Raw genomic sequence first — 12,572 nt, 5'->3', positions numbered from 1 at the left:
TTTCATTGCATTCTATATCAAAATTAAAAGGCTCGTTCCGAGCGCAATACACTCTCGGTAACGAACGCACAGGGCGAAAATATAATGAAAAGAGTACTTACATTTTTCAATTACACACTTTCGCCCAAATACATGACTCGGCGCGAGCGCGCCCGCCCTCGGCACCGAGACATAATTCAAGGGTTCAATTCATGAAAGAGAGGAAATCGCCGCATCTACGGCGATAACTCTATGTTGGTTCATAATTAAGTAATGAAAATGAAAACAGTGTACTTACAGTTTCATTTTCAAGTCAAACAAACCATTAGTAGAAAACACACTATAAACAAAGCATACGACGATGAAGCGGGCAGAGAGCGATGACGAACACGTCCTTCACACCCGCGGCCGAAAGCAAAAGTGATTTGTTTACCTCCCAGTCTGTCGGACAAGCAGTTTAACTACCGTGCTTCTCCCCTTGTTCGAAGCTTACGACCATTCCAGCTGCCGCTAGCTACTTCCTATTGTTAAAGGACCGATGGTTTGTATTACGTATCGGAACAAATTACAAATGTTTCGGATGTATACTTACGAGCAGACGACGTGAGGAAAAATGGCTCATCGTTGCCAATCTAGTGGAGCGTCACACATACGCCGATGCATTTACAAACTGTTTCGAAAAATTCTAGTTGTCATAGTAATGCAGTAATGATAAAATATGACAATTTGTCGAAAATTGCATTTTTCCTAACTATACAAACCTGAGGTCCTTTAACAATAGGAAGGTAACTAGCGGCAGCTGGGACGGTCGTAAGCTTCGAACAAGGGAGAAACGGTAGTTTAACTGCTTGTCCGATCGGTGCGCGTAGCGCCCGCAGCCGCCCGAGGAGGTTGAAGAATCAACTTGTTTTGCTTTAGGCCCGATTGCAAAAAGTTTGCAGAGTGGAGGGGTGTCATGCAGGTGGGGACTATATGTAAAGGACCTCAGGTTTTGGTATAGTTAGGAAAAATGCAATTTTCGACAAATTGTCATTTGTTCCGATACGTAATACAAAAAAAACCCTCGGTCCTTTAACAATAGGAAGACTCACTTCTTGGTGGGAGGAATCTGAGTCTTGTTTGGTGAACAGACTGGTGTTCGTCCAACCCTGGTAGTGCCTCCCTGGTCGTAAGAGCAAGGGAGGGATCCAAACCTCTGTCCGATTGATCGGGGTGTGCACCGCAGGATCAATGGTCAGACCTCTGGGCCAAGTACTAAGAGAGAGGCAAGGTATCTCTTCGTACCAGCAAGCAAGAACTTGTTCCTGTTTGCAAGAGACAATCATAAAATGATGGGTTTGTCTCAATTTGGCATCCACTTCCTCCCCCTTGTTGGAGGAAGTGGTGGATATTTACTCCTATCCCTACTGAAAGGGATAGGATGGTGCTCTATTGAGTAGCTCACCTGCATCTCGTCCTTACCCAGCAGGGTGACGACCGTGTCCCTCTACCCAAAGGTAGAAGGGAAGAAAAGATGGGAAGAGGAGCCAGTCACACTCTCATTCCTCATCCATTCTTACGGTCACACCAGGACTCGATGCTGTTCAGCCTGCGAGGGTCTGGGTTAACTACACACGTGTTGAGCAACCACCACGGTTCCCAAGGAAAAAGATCCAAGGAACTGTGGGCAATATCCTGAAGGTAGAAGGAGGTGCATGCGGTCCGGTTGGACCAGGCGCCTGCCTTCATTACCTGCGCCACGGAGAAGTTCTTGCGGAACGCGAGAGAATGATGAAGAGGCGTCCACACTCATCCCTTTGGGTGTCGAGTTTCTTCAGACAGCTCCGTCGCACCTTCACAGGACAAAGCAGCATAGCCTTCGTATCGGAGGCGGTGGTACGTCCATTAGGGAGGGTATTGTGAAGGACTCGAACCAATCGTCAGTTACCGAAGGGCTGAGTCTTTCGATACGAGATCGGTCGAAATCGAGCGTCACAAATCCCCATCCTTTGTGCTTGACTTCTCAAGAGAAGTCATGCAGTTACCTAAGACGAAAAGAAGGGAATAGTCGTATGACCTATCCCTCTTCTCGACTTTGGTTATGTACAGTACTCATACTGACAAGCTATTAAGACGAAGTAATGATTGCTCTGGAACAACCGAACTAAGTCACCAGCATAGTTCGTAACTGACTCGGACGCTCTGACAGCTGCCGACTGACTGGTTCGGAATCAGTAGAGGCAAGTTGTCCAAGCATCCGGGTAAGTCACGTGACCTTCGCCCTTTAAAGAGTTTATGCTGAGAGACCAAACAAATAAAATATTTGTTAGTCACCGATGCGGACGGCGCGGCGATGATTCTCTTAATGCATAAGCTCAAAAGGCGAAAGTCAATTGCCTTCAAAAGACCGAGGTCCCTGATGGCAAGAAAATCTCATAGACGTTGAATCTCAGCTTAAGGAGAAACAACACTATGTGACGTTGAAGACGAAGGTAGGCAATGAATGCAACCTACGTCTTCCAGCTGAATCGAGAGAAGGAATCTCAAGAATTCTAAACCTGTGCTTACAAATGACTGAAAACGCTAACCGCCATTTCATTGCTGTCCGTTGTGCAATGAAAGCGGGGCGTTCTTCAGTAATGAAACACAGGGGAGAGCCGCTTGAAGAACTGCTTCTCATGGGCTGAACGTTTGGAAGTAGAGCTGGCGGAGGTGGGAGTAGGCGATGTCTTTCAAATACATCTGCTAATCCGGGGTGAACAATGAACAATTGTACACCTCCGAATAAAAGATATTTTGAGGACAAACTCAGATTCCGCAAAAATCATTCGCATTATCGGGATACGATGCAGCAAGAGACTATTACAGAATTCTGTTACCGTGCGGTAAACAGAAAGATGAGAGTCGAATAGATATCTCTGTTTAAAATTCTCGCAATACCGAAGACGATGAATACTAGCGTTTCTCAGCAGTAGATGGTCATTCATGTATGCGAGAATCCCCGTTAATCAGAGACTTAAGTCCGTGATTGTTGGGCAGAGATACGGTTGTTATTCAATCAAAGCAGGTGAGAAACACATAAACAACCGTCTATCTCAAAGCGGCAGCTGATACTGAAATGCCTCGGGCAATTCAATACGCAGTAGCTGTCGCTGACTCGTCATCCTGAGTTGCCAAGTAATCCTTTCCACGAAGGAATGCGTTCGGCTAGAACCACCGAGCATAAAAAGATATGCTCGAGCAATTATATTTAAGCGAAACGAATTTCGGTAAATATAAAAGCTAAAATGGTGTTGTATATAAAATTGAAACTGGAAACTCCTGGGAGGTTGCAGGCAACCCGGGTTTGCAGTTCAATTAGAATACTTTTCGTCTAAGTCGCAATCCGTAGAATAACCAGGATATGCGCCTACCCCTCGGACCATTCAACTGCTTAGCAGAATCATGTCGCGAGGTTAATATACGTAGTATATTTGTAGGATTCTGAACAACGATCTCCATCCTAAATTCTTTCCTTCAAGAAAACAAAATAAGTATTGGAGATCGACCACCTTCGTTCTCTATTAAAGAGAGTGAAGGAGAAGTCTTCCTCGAAGGAAAGCTTCAATGGTGAACAGAATACTAAGACGATAGTTCCAGCCAAACTGGATATTCCCGTCCGTTCTTCTCTATTCCAGGTTGGTCGCCTACTGTGAGATAGTCTTCTTTCAGCAGCAGTCTTCTTCCTAATGCTAGAAATTCCAGGAATTCGAGCATAGGCGAGGTTCCCGATTATCGTGTAACATATCGGGGATTCTCGTCTCGCTCACTTTGGACCGTGGTCTCGCCTAAGTGTTTGGAGATCGTAAGAAACTCTAAACACTCTGGGGGGGGGAATGCGCTAGAAATTCCGTAGAATTCTAAGCAGTCTGCGAAACCCCCACCGAATTCGTCAAACGATATCGGCTGGTGGTCCTCTCGATTCCCGTAGAAATCGAGAATGGGGCAGGATCCCTCCTCAACGACCGGTGGGGCTTACGTCAGGTAGGACCCGAAGGTCCCCCCTGGTAGCGCAGTCCCCAACGTGGATCCTACAGAGAAATCTCTGTAGGATCCTTCCCCTTTCCCTCGTAGCCGTAAGGAGAGAGGGAATGGGGGAGGAATTGGATACTCGCTCGCCCTTCCCAGTGGAACTAGCAGTTGGAGAAGAGTAGGAGCAGCCATCGCCTTGCGGCGATGGCCTCTCAGAGTCTGGGAAAACGTATCGTCAGGAGAAAAACGTTTTTCCCGAGGAGGGTTACGAACTCTCACTGTAGGTAAGGGTCTGCCGCCACTGTGAACGTTGTCTGGGTGGGGCTGATCGACACCTGACAGGAGAGAGCCGATACCGTCCTCCGACTCATTCCAGTCCTCGTCGAGGTCGAAACCTCTCAGGAGGACCGAAGGAGTATATTTAAATACGGTGTCCGAAGACACGTAGAAAACGCCGGCTGTCGCAGTAGAGGAGGTGGAAGTAGCTTGATCGACCGGCCAGAACTGAGAGAGCCTTCTTGTCCGGAGACGAGAGACTCTGGTTCAAGACAGAATCGGTAAGCTCCGATCGCGGCATACCCACCGTCGGTTTGGGTTCCCTCTCGGGCCCTAAAAACCCCAAAAACGACTCGAGCAGAGACATGGGCTCTGCTGGTGGGAGCGGCGATCCTTCCCCCCGGTCGTTGTGCTGACGAATCAGTGCAATAACCTGGGTAAAGTTACTCTGAATCTCGGAAGTTACACAGCGTCTTGAGGAGTAGGACCGTCCAGTCCCTCCAACAAGAGCAGCTCCCAGGACCCTCCTCCTTCAAAAGAAGGACCAGCAACAGATCCTGACGGTTGCCTCCAATCACTTGCGCGTACGTCCTGGTTGGTCCTAAGACCAACCTGGCACGTGCGGCGTCGTGACGGGATCGTGAGCGGCGCATCTCTCACGATCACTCCTATATACCTAGCTCTTCCTGGCGTATGCCGAGGAAGTTGAAGGTATCGGAGAGACAGACCTGACGCTACCCCCACCCCTCTCCCCTGACGGTCGCCTCCAATCACTTGCGCGTACGTCCTGGTTGGTCCTAAGACCATACGTGGCACGTGCGGCGTCGTGACGGGAAGTCGTGAGCGGCGCACCTCTCACGATCACTCCTAGCTACCTCGCTCTTCCCGGTGTAGCCCGAGGAAGTTGAAGGTAGTGGAGAGACAGACCTGACGCTCCCCCCGCTCGCTGGCAGGACCAGCGTACGTGGGGGGCTGCAGCCGATCACCAACCCGCGGTGGGGATCGATCTGCAGGCCTGGCCGTGCCGCTCACCTGTGGCGAGCGCTCGACTGAGCACGTCGACCCCGGCCCCGGTCCCTGCGTCAGACGAGCTGCTGCTGGTCACCGTATCCGCCCGGTCCCTGTGGGAGCGGCGGTCAGGTGACCTGCAGAGCTCGCTTTCGCCGTGAGACCGGTGAGCGTCCTCGCGGCACGTCAAACCGCTGGTACCAGCCGAGGCTGGTACCGTCGGTCGAGGGGACCTGGGGGACCTCTTCCCAGCCTCAACCCGTGGCCGGTCAGAGACCGTCACGTCCACCCGAGGTACCGGCTGGTCGCTGCGAGAGCGGCCGCTGGCCTGGCGAGAGTCACCTGAGCGGCTCTCGACAGTCTTCTGCTCCGTGCCTCGGTCATGACGCTGAGCGAACTCAGGCGTCTTAACTTTGGCTGCACGGTCACCCGAAGGAGATCGTACACTCGGAACTTCTCGCGGACGAGAAACCGAGCCGGTACCATCGACGCTTAGCCAGCCAGAAGCTGCCAAGACCAGGCGAGGGTGTACCAGCGGTAGCCAGCACACCCTTGGTCCCCGTCTTCTTCTTCTTCTCAGAAGGGGAGACGGGCCCCGTTCCCGAAGGAACAGGAGGACCAGCAGAAGAACCCCCCCGTCACACCGGAATGTGACGAGCCCTTCGAAGTTCCCGAAGAACTTTTCTTTTTAGGGGGAATAACAAAACCCGGTTACCAGCTGGTCGCTGCGAGAGCGGCCGCTGGCCTGGCGAGAGTCACCTGAGCGGTTCTCGCCAGCCTTCTGCTCCGTGCCGTGGTCTTGGTGCCGAGCGAACTCTGGCGCCGAAACTTTGGCTGCACGGTCTCCCGAGGGAGAGCGTACACTCGGGATCTCCCGCGAACGAGAGACCGAGCCGGAACCTGGCGTAGCGGCATCGCCGCTAGCACCAGGCGAGGAAGTACCAGAGCTAACCGATACTCCTCTGGTCCCCGTCTATCTCTTCCTTACGGAAGGGGAGACGGGCCCCACCCGCGCCCGAAGGAGCAGGAGTACCAGCAGAAGGACCCCCGCCCCACCGAGGTGGGACGGGCCCTTAGAAGTTCCCGAAGGAGACTTCTTAGGGGGGGGAGGCAGCCTTCTTCTTCTTCGGCTTATGGGCCTTAGAAGTCGAAGGGGAAGAGGCAGCAACAGACGAAGATGACACCTTCCTCTTCTTCGTCAGCTCACGCAGGACAGTCGTCAGGTCCTCCATCCAGGCCGGAGTCGGGCCTATTGCCGAAGCAACACGGCCCGACTGCACCTGTCCGGAAGGACCTGGGACTGGGGAAGACACACCATGGGCAGGACCGCAGGAAAACAGGCGCAGGAACCAGGAGCGACAGGAACAGCAACCAGCTCAGGAGCGGCAGGAACAGCGGCAGCGGTAAACACAGAAGGGACAGCCAAGCCAGTAGCAGGAACCACATCAGCGACAGGTACGGCAGGCCCAGCCATCCCCTCGTAGAATCATCGGCAGCCAGCGTGGTACTGGCGGCCGGTCCAGGGCGAGCTGCTGGAACAGCGGAAGTCTGGGGCAGGCAACACGAAGAAAACACAGGCGGCGGCGGCATACCCCTCCTCGGTACGGCGGCGACCGGCCCTAGAAGCGGCAGACGGCGTCACGACACAGCATGGGGAGTGTAGACCAGCGGGGGGGAAGCAGCATAAGCGGCCGTGAAGGTTGTAGTGGAGACCACTCCAAGGTCACCGCCCCAGACCTCGCTAGACTCTGCAGCAGATCGTGGATGCTAGGCACGCCCTGCAGCCGCAGTGGTCCATACCTGTCCAAGGTCGTCTCCCACGGCTGTAGCACCTGCGGTAGCACAGACAGATTAGTAAGAGGGGTTCCCTCACGCACGGGGGGGGGAGACATGCCCCACCCCGAACGGAAGGAAGACCCCAAAAAACAAAATACGAGGAAGCTGAGCGGGGGGGCAGGAAAGAAGACGAAGAATCGGATACAAGGGAGTCGCGGGAGAGCTTTCCGACGACTTCCTGGCAGACCTTCGCTTCTTACCCCTACCCCCGCACAGCAGTGAAAAGTAATATGAAAATGAAACAGAATACTGCACTTGCGATTCACTTCATAGAACTTAAAGAGGGAAAAATCAATTCCCGGTAAGAGCGGAAACTTGATCCATATAATATGATGCTATCATAAATATATATGAAAATGAACAATACTGCACTTGCTATTTTCACTTTCACAGCAATAAATCGTAAGGATTAATTCCCGGGTAAGAGCGGAAATTGATCCAAAATTAAATTTGATGCAATTAATAAATGAAAATGAAAAGAAAACTGCATTGCGAATCCACTTTCATTGCATTCTATTCATACAAAATAATAGGCTCTTGCCGAGCGCAATCAAGCTCTCAGCAACGAACGCACAGGGCAAAAATATAATGAAAAAGAGTACTTACATCTTTCAATTACACACTTTCGCCCAAAATACATGACTCGGCGTGAGTGCGCCCGCCCTCGGCACCGAGACATAATTCAAGGGTTCAATTCATGAAAAGAGCGGAAATCGCCGTCTCTACGGCGATAGCTCCATGTTGATTCATAATTAAGTAATGAAAATGAAAACAGTGTACTTACAGTTTCATTTTCAAGTCAAACCAAACCATTAGTAGAAAACACAATATAAACAAAGCATACGACGATGAAGCGGGCAGAGAGCGATGACGAACACGTCCTTCACACCCGCGGCCGAAAGCAAAAGTGATTCTTCACCTCTCGGGCGCGCGGGCGCGCGCACGATCGGACAAGCAGTTAACTACCGTTCTCCCCTTGTTCGAAGCTTACGACCGTCCCAGCTGCCGCTAGTTACCTTCCTATTGTTAAAGGACCGAGGGTTTGTATTACGTATCGGAACAATGCTCTAATATGTATATATACTACAAATAGATACGCTAATTTCACTTATTTCCCCGGTTTTGTGTAAGTCTTATACCTAGTTTGGAGGGTAAACACATACCAATTGACAACACTGATAAACAATTGAAGAGCGCAAAACGCCGCAAAGAATGCCGTAGTCCCCTTGAATAAGTACGAATAAGTGCTGGTAAGAGGTGGGTTTACGATTGTTGTGATGAAAGTGCCCCAGCGTCTATGGGTACAAGTGGTGCGCAGATTTAGCACATGAAATGGGAAGTTTGTTGACACAAGCGACTCCGTAAACATCAAGATAGCGTCAATCTTCGAAACATTTTTAGTTGTAAGTAAAAATTTCTAAAGCGTTTTGGTGAGATTTCCACTGCCGTGGACGCCATTTTCAGTACCCTCTGTTTAAATCTTAAAATTTGGCCTTAATTTCTAACTTTGGAGAAAATATTTACTTCAAAAGGAGAGTAGAGGTCTTTAGCTCCGTTTTTCACCAACAAGAAGTCGCGACTGATGCCCATCTCCGGTGTCAGGACGCGTTATAATGTACTTTTTCGGAGGGTGGCTAGCGTTGATTGTAGGTGGCCTGCTTGGCCTGCTGTGATATTTTACCCTAATTGTACTCTTGTTTCACCAATTAAATATTGAGTGAATAAGGCCTGGCCAGCGTGATGACGATGGATCATCCGCGGTTGTTTACCCTACTACCTGTGGCCTTAATTTGTGACTTGGGAGAAAAAACTTCTTACTTTGAGAGGAAACTGAGGTCTCGAGGTGTTGCTTCGATGGACGCTGACTCTTGAATAATGTCTATCCTTGGTTACAGAATGTGTTAAAGTACTTTTTCGGGAAGGTGGTCGCGCTAAGGTTGAGGCCGGCCATTCTGAATTTTACCCTACTCAACATCAAAATTTTAATAGGTTATCGTTTGAAATTTAGGTACCAAGAATTCTAGTGTTACAGTGTAACTCAAAATTAAATAAGCCCGCAGCTTGCCAGGCTCTAGGCTAAATCCCTGCAGCCTATTAAGCTAGGTAGCTTGTAGTACCTAGTAGGTACCTACTACTAGTGCCTACCTAGCTAGGCTAGCGAGTCTGAATCAATGAAAGTCAACTGAAATTAAGTGAACATCCATTCTGCTCTTGAGGGATATACCTAGGCTAGTACCTCCTTTTTTCAATGAGATTAGCTCAACATGATTAAACAATCGCGGTATGCATAGGTTTAAGACTGACCTTTGCCTTCCTAGGAAGATGTGTGAAAAGAAGTTACCTAAGCCTACGCTTACTAGGTAGCTAACTATATTTGCTTTTTTAATTGGTTATTTTGTGACCAGGGCACACTACAATGATTTTGGAAATTTTAGGAAAGAATAAGGAACAAAATACATATCGCTATTTGTGATGACCAACTTACCCTTCCACCATTCAGTTGAAAGGTTCAGGAGAATTGACTAGAATCTGGCTTCTACCACTAAAGGTAAACAGCGCAGTCAGACCGAACATACAAATAGATATAATGTAAAAACTAGATTTCGCCAAATATTTGTTTAGATTTTTAAGCGGTCACAAAAACAAAATACAAGCAAAGATATTGGTTGGAAAGACCATCTTATGGAACAAAATACTTTTTGGTTGTTTTTATTATCACTGTACGATCAATTTGAAATATCTAAAATGTTCACTTTTTGTGATGAATCGGCTGTGATGTCACCGAGAACTTCGGAAGCAAATTGAAAAGTTGATTTTTTATTTACATAGCTTCTATGATTCAACGCGATGTGATTTATTTGACTCAAGAAGACTATTAGGAGTGCGTAATCTTTCTGTAAACAATAACAAAATCTGAATTCCAACGATGAAATATTATCGTCGGATGATTGTGAATCCATGCGTATATTTTTAACATGATTGTTAAATCTGTCAATATTTATAACAATTCCAAAAACTTAAATGGTGAAGTGATGCAGATCAATTTAGTTAATTCCTGGTGGAAATATGTAATGAAAGAAGAACTGTATTTTTATATTTAATCGTTATTCCATTTGTATCTTTTGACCATTACAGTTTTGAAGGATTTCTAATATAATATTTATTTTCTTTTCAGATGTTTATGTTTGAGTCATTGCGTTTTTCGATCTGGCATCCCCCACCCCTCCCATATCAATCTCCATGTCCCTGAACGTTCGTCTACGTTCACTGTGGCAATTGTATGTTAGAACAAGAAAGCATATGATGAAGTAATTACGTTTTCCTGTCTTAATTTTGTGCGATCATTTATGAGCTTTCATGACTGTATACATGCATTCATAACTTCAGCTACTTATGATTAACTTACATCCAGTATTACAGTTTTAATTCCGTTCCATTGTCCAAGTCTCTAATATTTGTTCATAATATCCACGGCTAAGCAAAACTTACTAGTTTCTGTGTTGAAGGTTTGATGATCTCGTTACAGACTGGCATTCCAAAATTACCAATGATACGGCACTGAGTAAATTATAATACATTCAGCCTTATTTATAGTTAAATATTATATTTTCCTCCTCTGTCTTGGATACAAACACAAACTTCAAGAACTTATACAGAACTTTGCTGCAAACCCTCCTAGAGGCCGACCTGCCGAGTTACATCATCGGTACTTGCTATATAGAAGTGAACTCATAGCGCCGGTTTAAGACTGCGCATTGAAGGAGTTGGAATGGTTGGACAGTAAGACGAAAGAATGGAGGCAAAGTCAAAGGCTAAAAGGTGGGTAGGTACAGTTTAGCTAAAAAAAATACTGCAAGTACCCTTTAGTAATGCTTTACAAGTACTGCGTGATGTACACTGATATAATTTCCCCCTTACGGGGTTACTTCTTGTTATGTGCTGTAGCTGCCTACCCCATATTACGGTAACGATCGAGGAATATGAACTTTCTTCTATTAAAGTGGACTTCGGGGGTCATGTAACCCTCACATATTTCTAGTAGCTAGTCAGGAAGTGAACTTGTTATCGGCTGCCGTAAACGATTCTTTATCACAAGACTCTCCATCGATTACTTTGAATCGACATCTAATTTTCATGAAATTATTCTGCATGTATTTCAGCAACACTTTGTTTTCCATGCACGTTGAAGAGTAACTGATATATCATTCTAACGTCTATGAAGAGCAAATATATCAAGCTTTCTTGTGGAACAAGACATCAATTCTCGTGTTCACCAAATGTAAGCTAAGACAAAGTTATTTATTTGCACTGATTTTATTATATCTTTAAAATACGAAATAGTTCAGTGGTCTGGTTAAACCAAGATATACATAACTTAAAACACGAAAGTCAGTCATGAAAACCAGATACCAAATTAAGAAACAGATACATTAATTAATAATAAAAATAGATAAAGGTAAAATGACAAAAGAATTCTTACCTCCTGAACTAGATATCACCTTTCCTACTTCAAGCACTCGATGGAAAACCTCGTAAGAATAAATATTGTTTCTTTGCTGACGTAGTATAGAAAGATTGTTGACGAACGTTGGCTTTCAAAGAATAAGAAATAGTGAATTTTTTTTCAAAAATGAACTCTAGACAAATTCTCTGCGTGTATCCGATGCTGTCTTATCTGTCTTGGAGGAGTGAACTGTTTAGCACAAGTATTAGGTCAAGTACCATGAAAGCATTGCTGGCATTTGCTATGTAATGTAAACTAATGTCACTGACCTGAAACAAGGCTGCCTAGTGTTCGTTAGTTTTCACACACCAGTACTTACACACGGAGTTGGTTTGAAGCATTTCTATGAAGGTAAATGAGGAAGGGATGTTTATCAGTAATAGGATCGGAATGATGACCATATTTCATCAGCATTGCTTTGCTAGGAGAGAGAGAGAGAGAGAGAGAGAGAGAGAGAGAGAGAGAGAGAGAGAGAGAGAGATTCAAGTGCATGGATGTTCGAGTATACGTGGACTCACATAAACATATTTGTATTCCAGGGAAAGACAAGGGTGTAATGTTTACCTGTTCCCAAACAAGAAAAGGAGACATTCAAATGAAACTTGCTTATAAAATTCTTTAAAATATTCATGGTGTTATTACCCAAAATGCTCTTCAACCGGAATCACGAATAAAGAACAAAAAAGTAAATGAAGAAAAATACACCTGATTGCGTTCTTGAGTGAAATTGCCAGCGAAGTTTTTTGCAATTGCAGTTCATCCTCTTGTTCTCTTTCGCTGATGATTAGAGATCTGCCTCAATGACGGAGGTTTGTTGGTTTGTTGCCATGTTTGTTCACTTTTTATTTTTATTGTTCCTTTATCTAAGTATTGATTTAACCGCGTTTATTCTATTCTTGCGGGGTTCCTGCTTTTCATTATAATTTTCATTGCCGTCAGTCGATGCTTCGTTATACTTAATCACCTCTCGAGGCCTGGA

The 12,572-nt window shown here is 46.5% G+C and overlaps 1 protein-coding gene across 2 annotated transcripts in view; it reads right to left on the bottom strand.

Moving 5' to 3' along the window:
• The window catches only part of LOC135198005 (zinc finger protein 85-like), a 50,279-nt gene extending 40,563 nt beyond the window's left edge, over positions 1–9,716 (bottom strand). The window contains exon 1 of one of the 2 annotated variants that reach the window (XM_064225339.1): positions 9,575–9,716. The gene's annotated coding sequence lies outside the window, so the exon portion shown is untranslated. The remainder of the gene's footprint in view (positions 1–9,574) is intronic. The other variant, XM_064225340.1, reaches the window with a different exon arrangement.
• Positions 9,717–12,572: the final 2,856 nt, after the last annotated feature.

The sequence above is a fragment of the Macrobrachium nipponense genome, chromosome 21, assembly GCF_015104395.2.
Source record: "Macrobrachium nipponense isolate FS-2020 chromosome 21, ASM1510439v2, whole genome shotgun sequence".
In the NCBI taxonomy this organism is placed as follows: domain Eukaryota; kingdom Metazoa; phylum Arthropoda; class Malacostraca; order Decapoda; family Palaemonidae; genus Macrobrachium; species Macrobrachium nipponense.
Note: the sequence above shows the minus strand (reverse complement) of the source record. Positions and strands in the feature narration are given on the sequence as shown.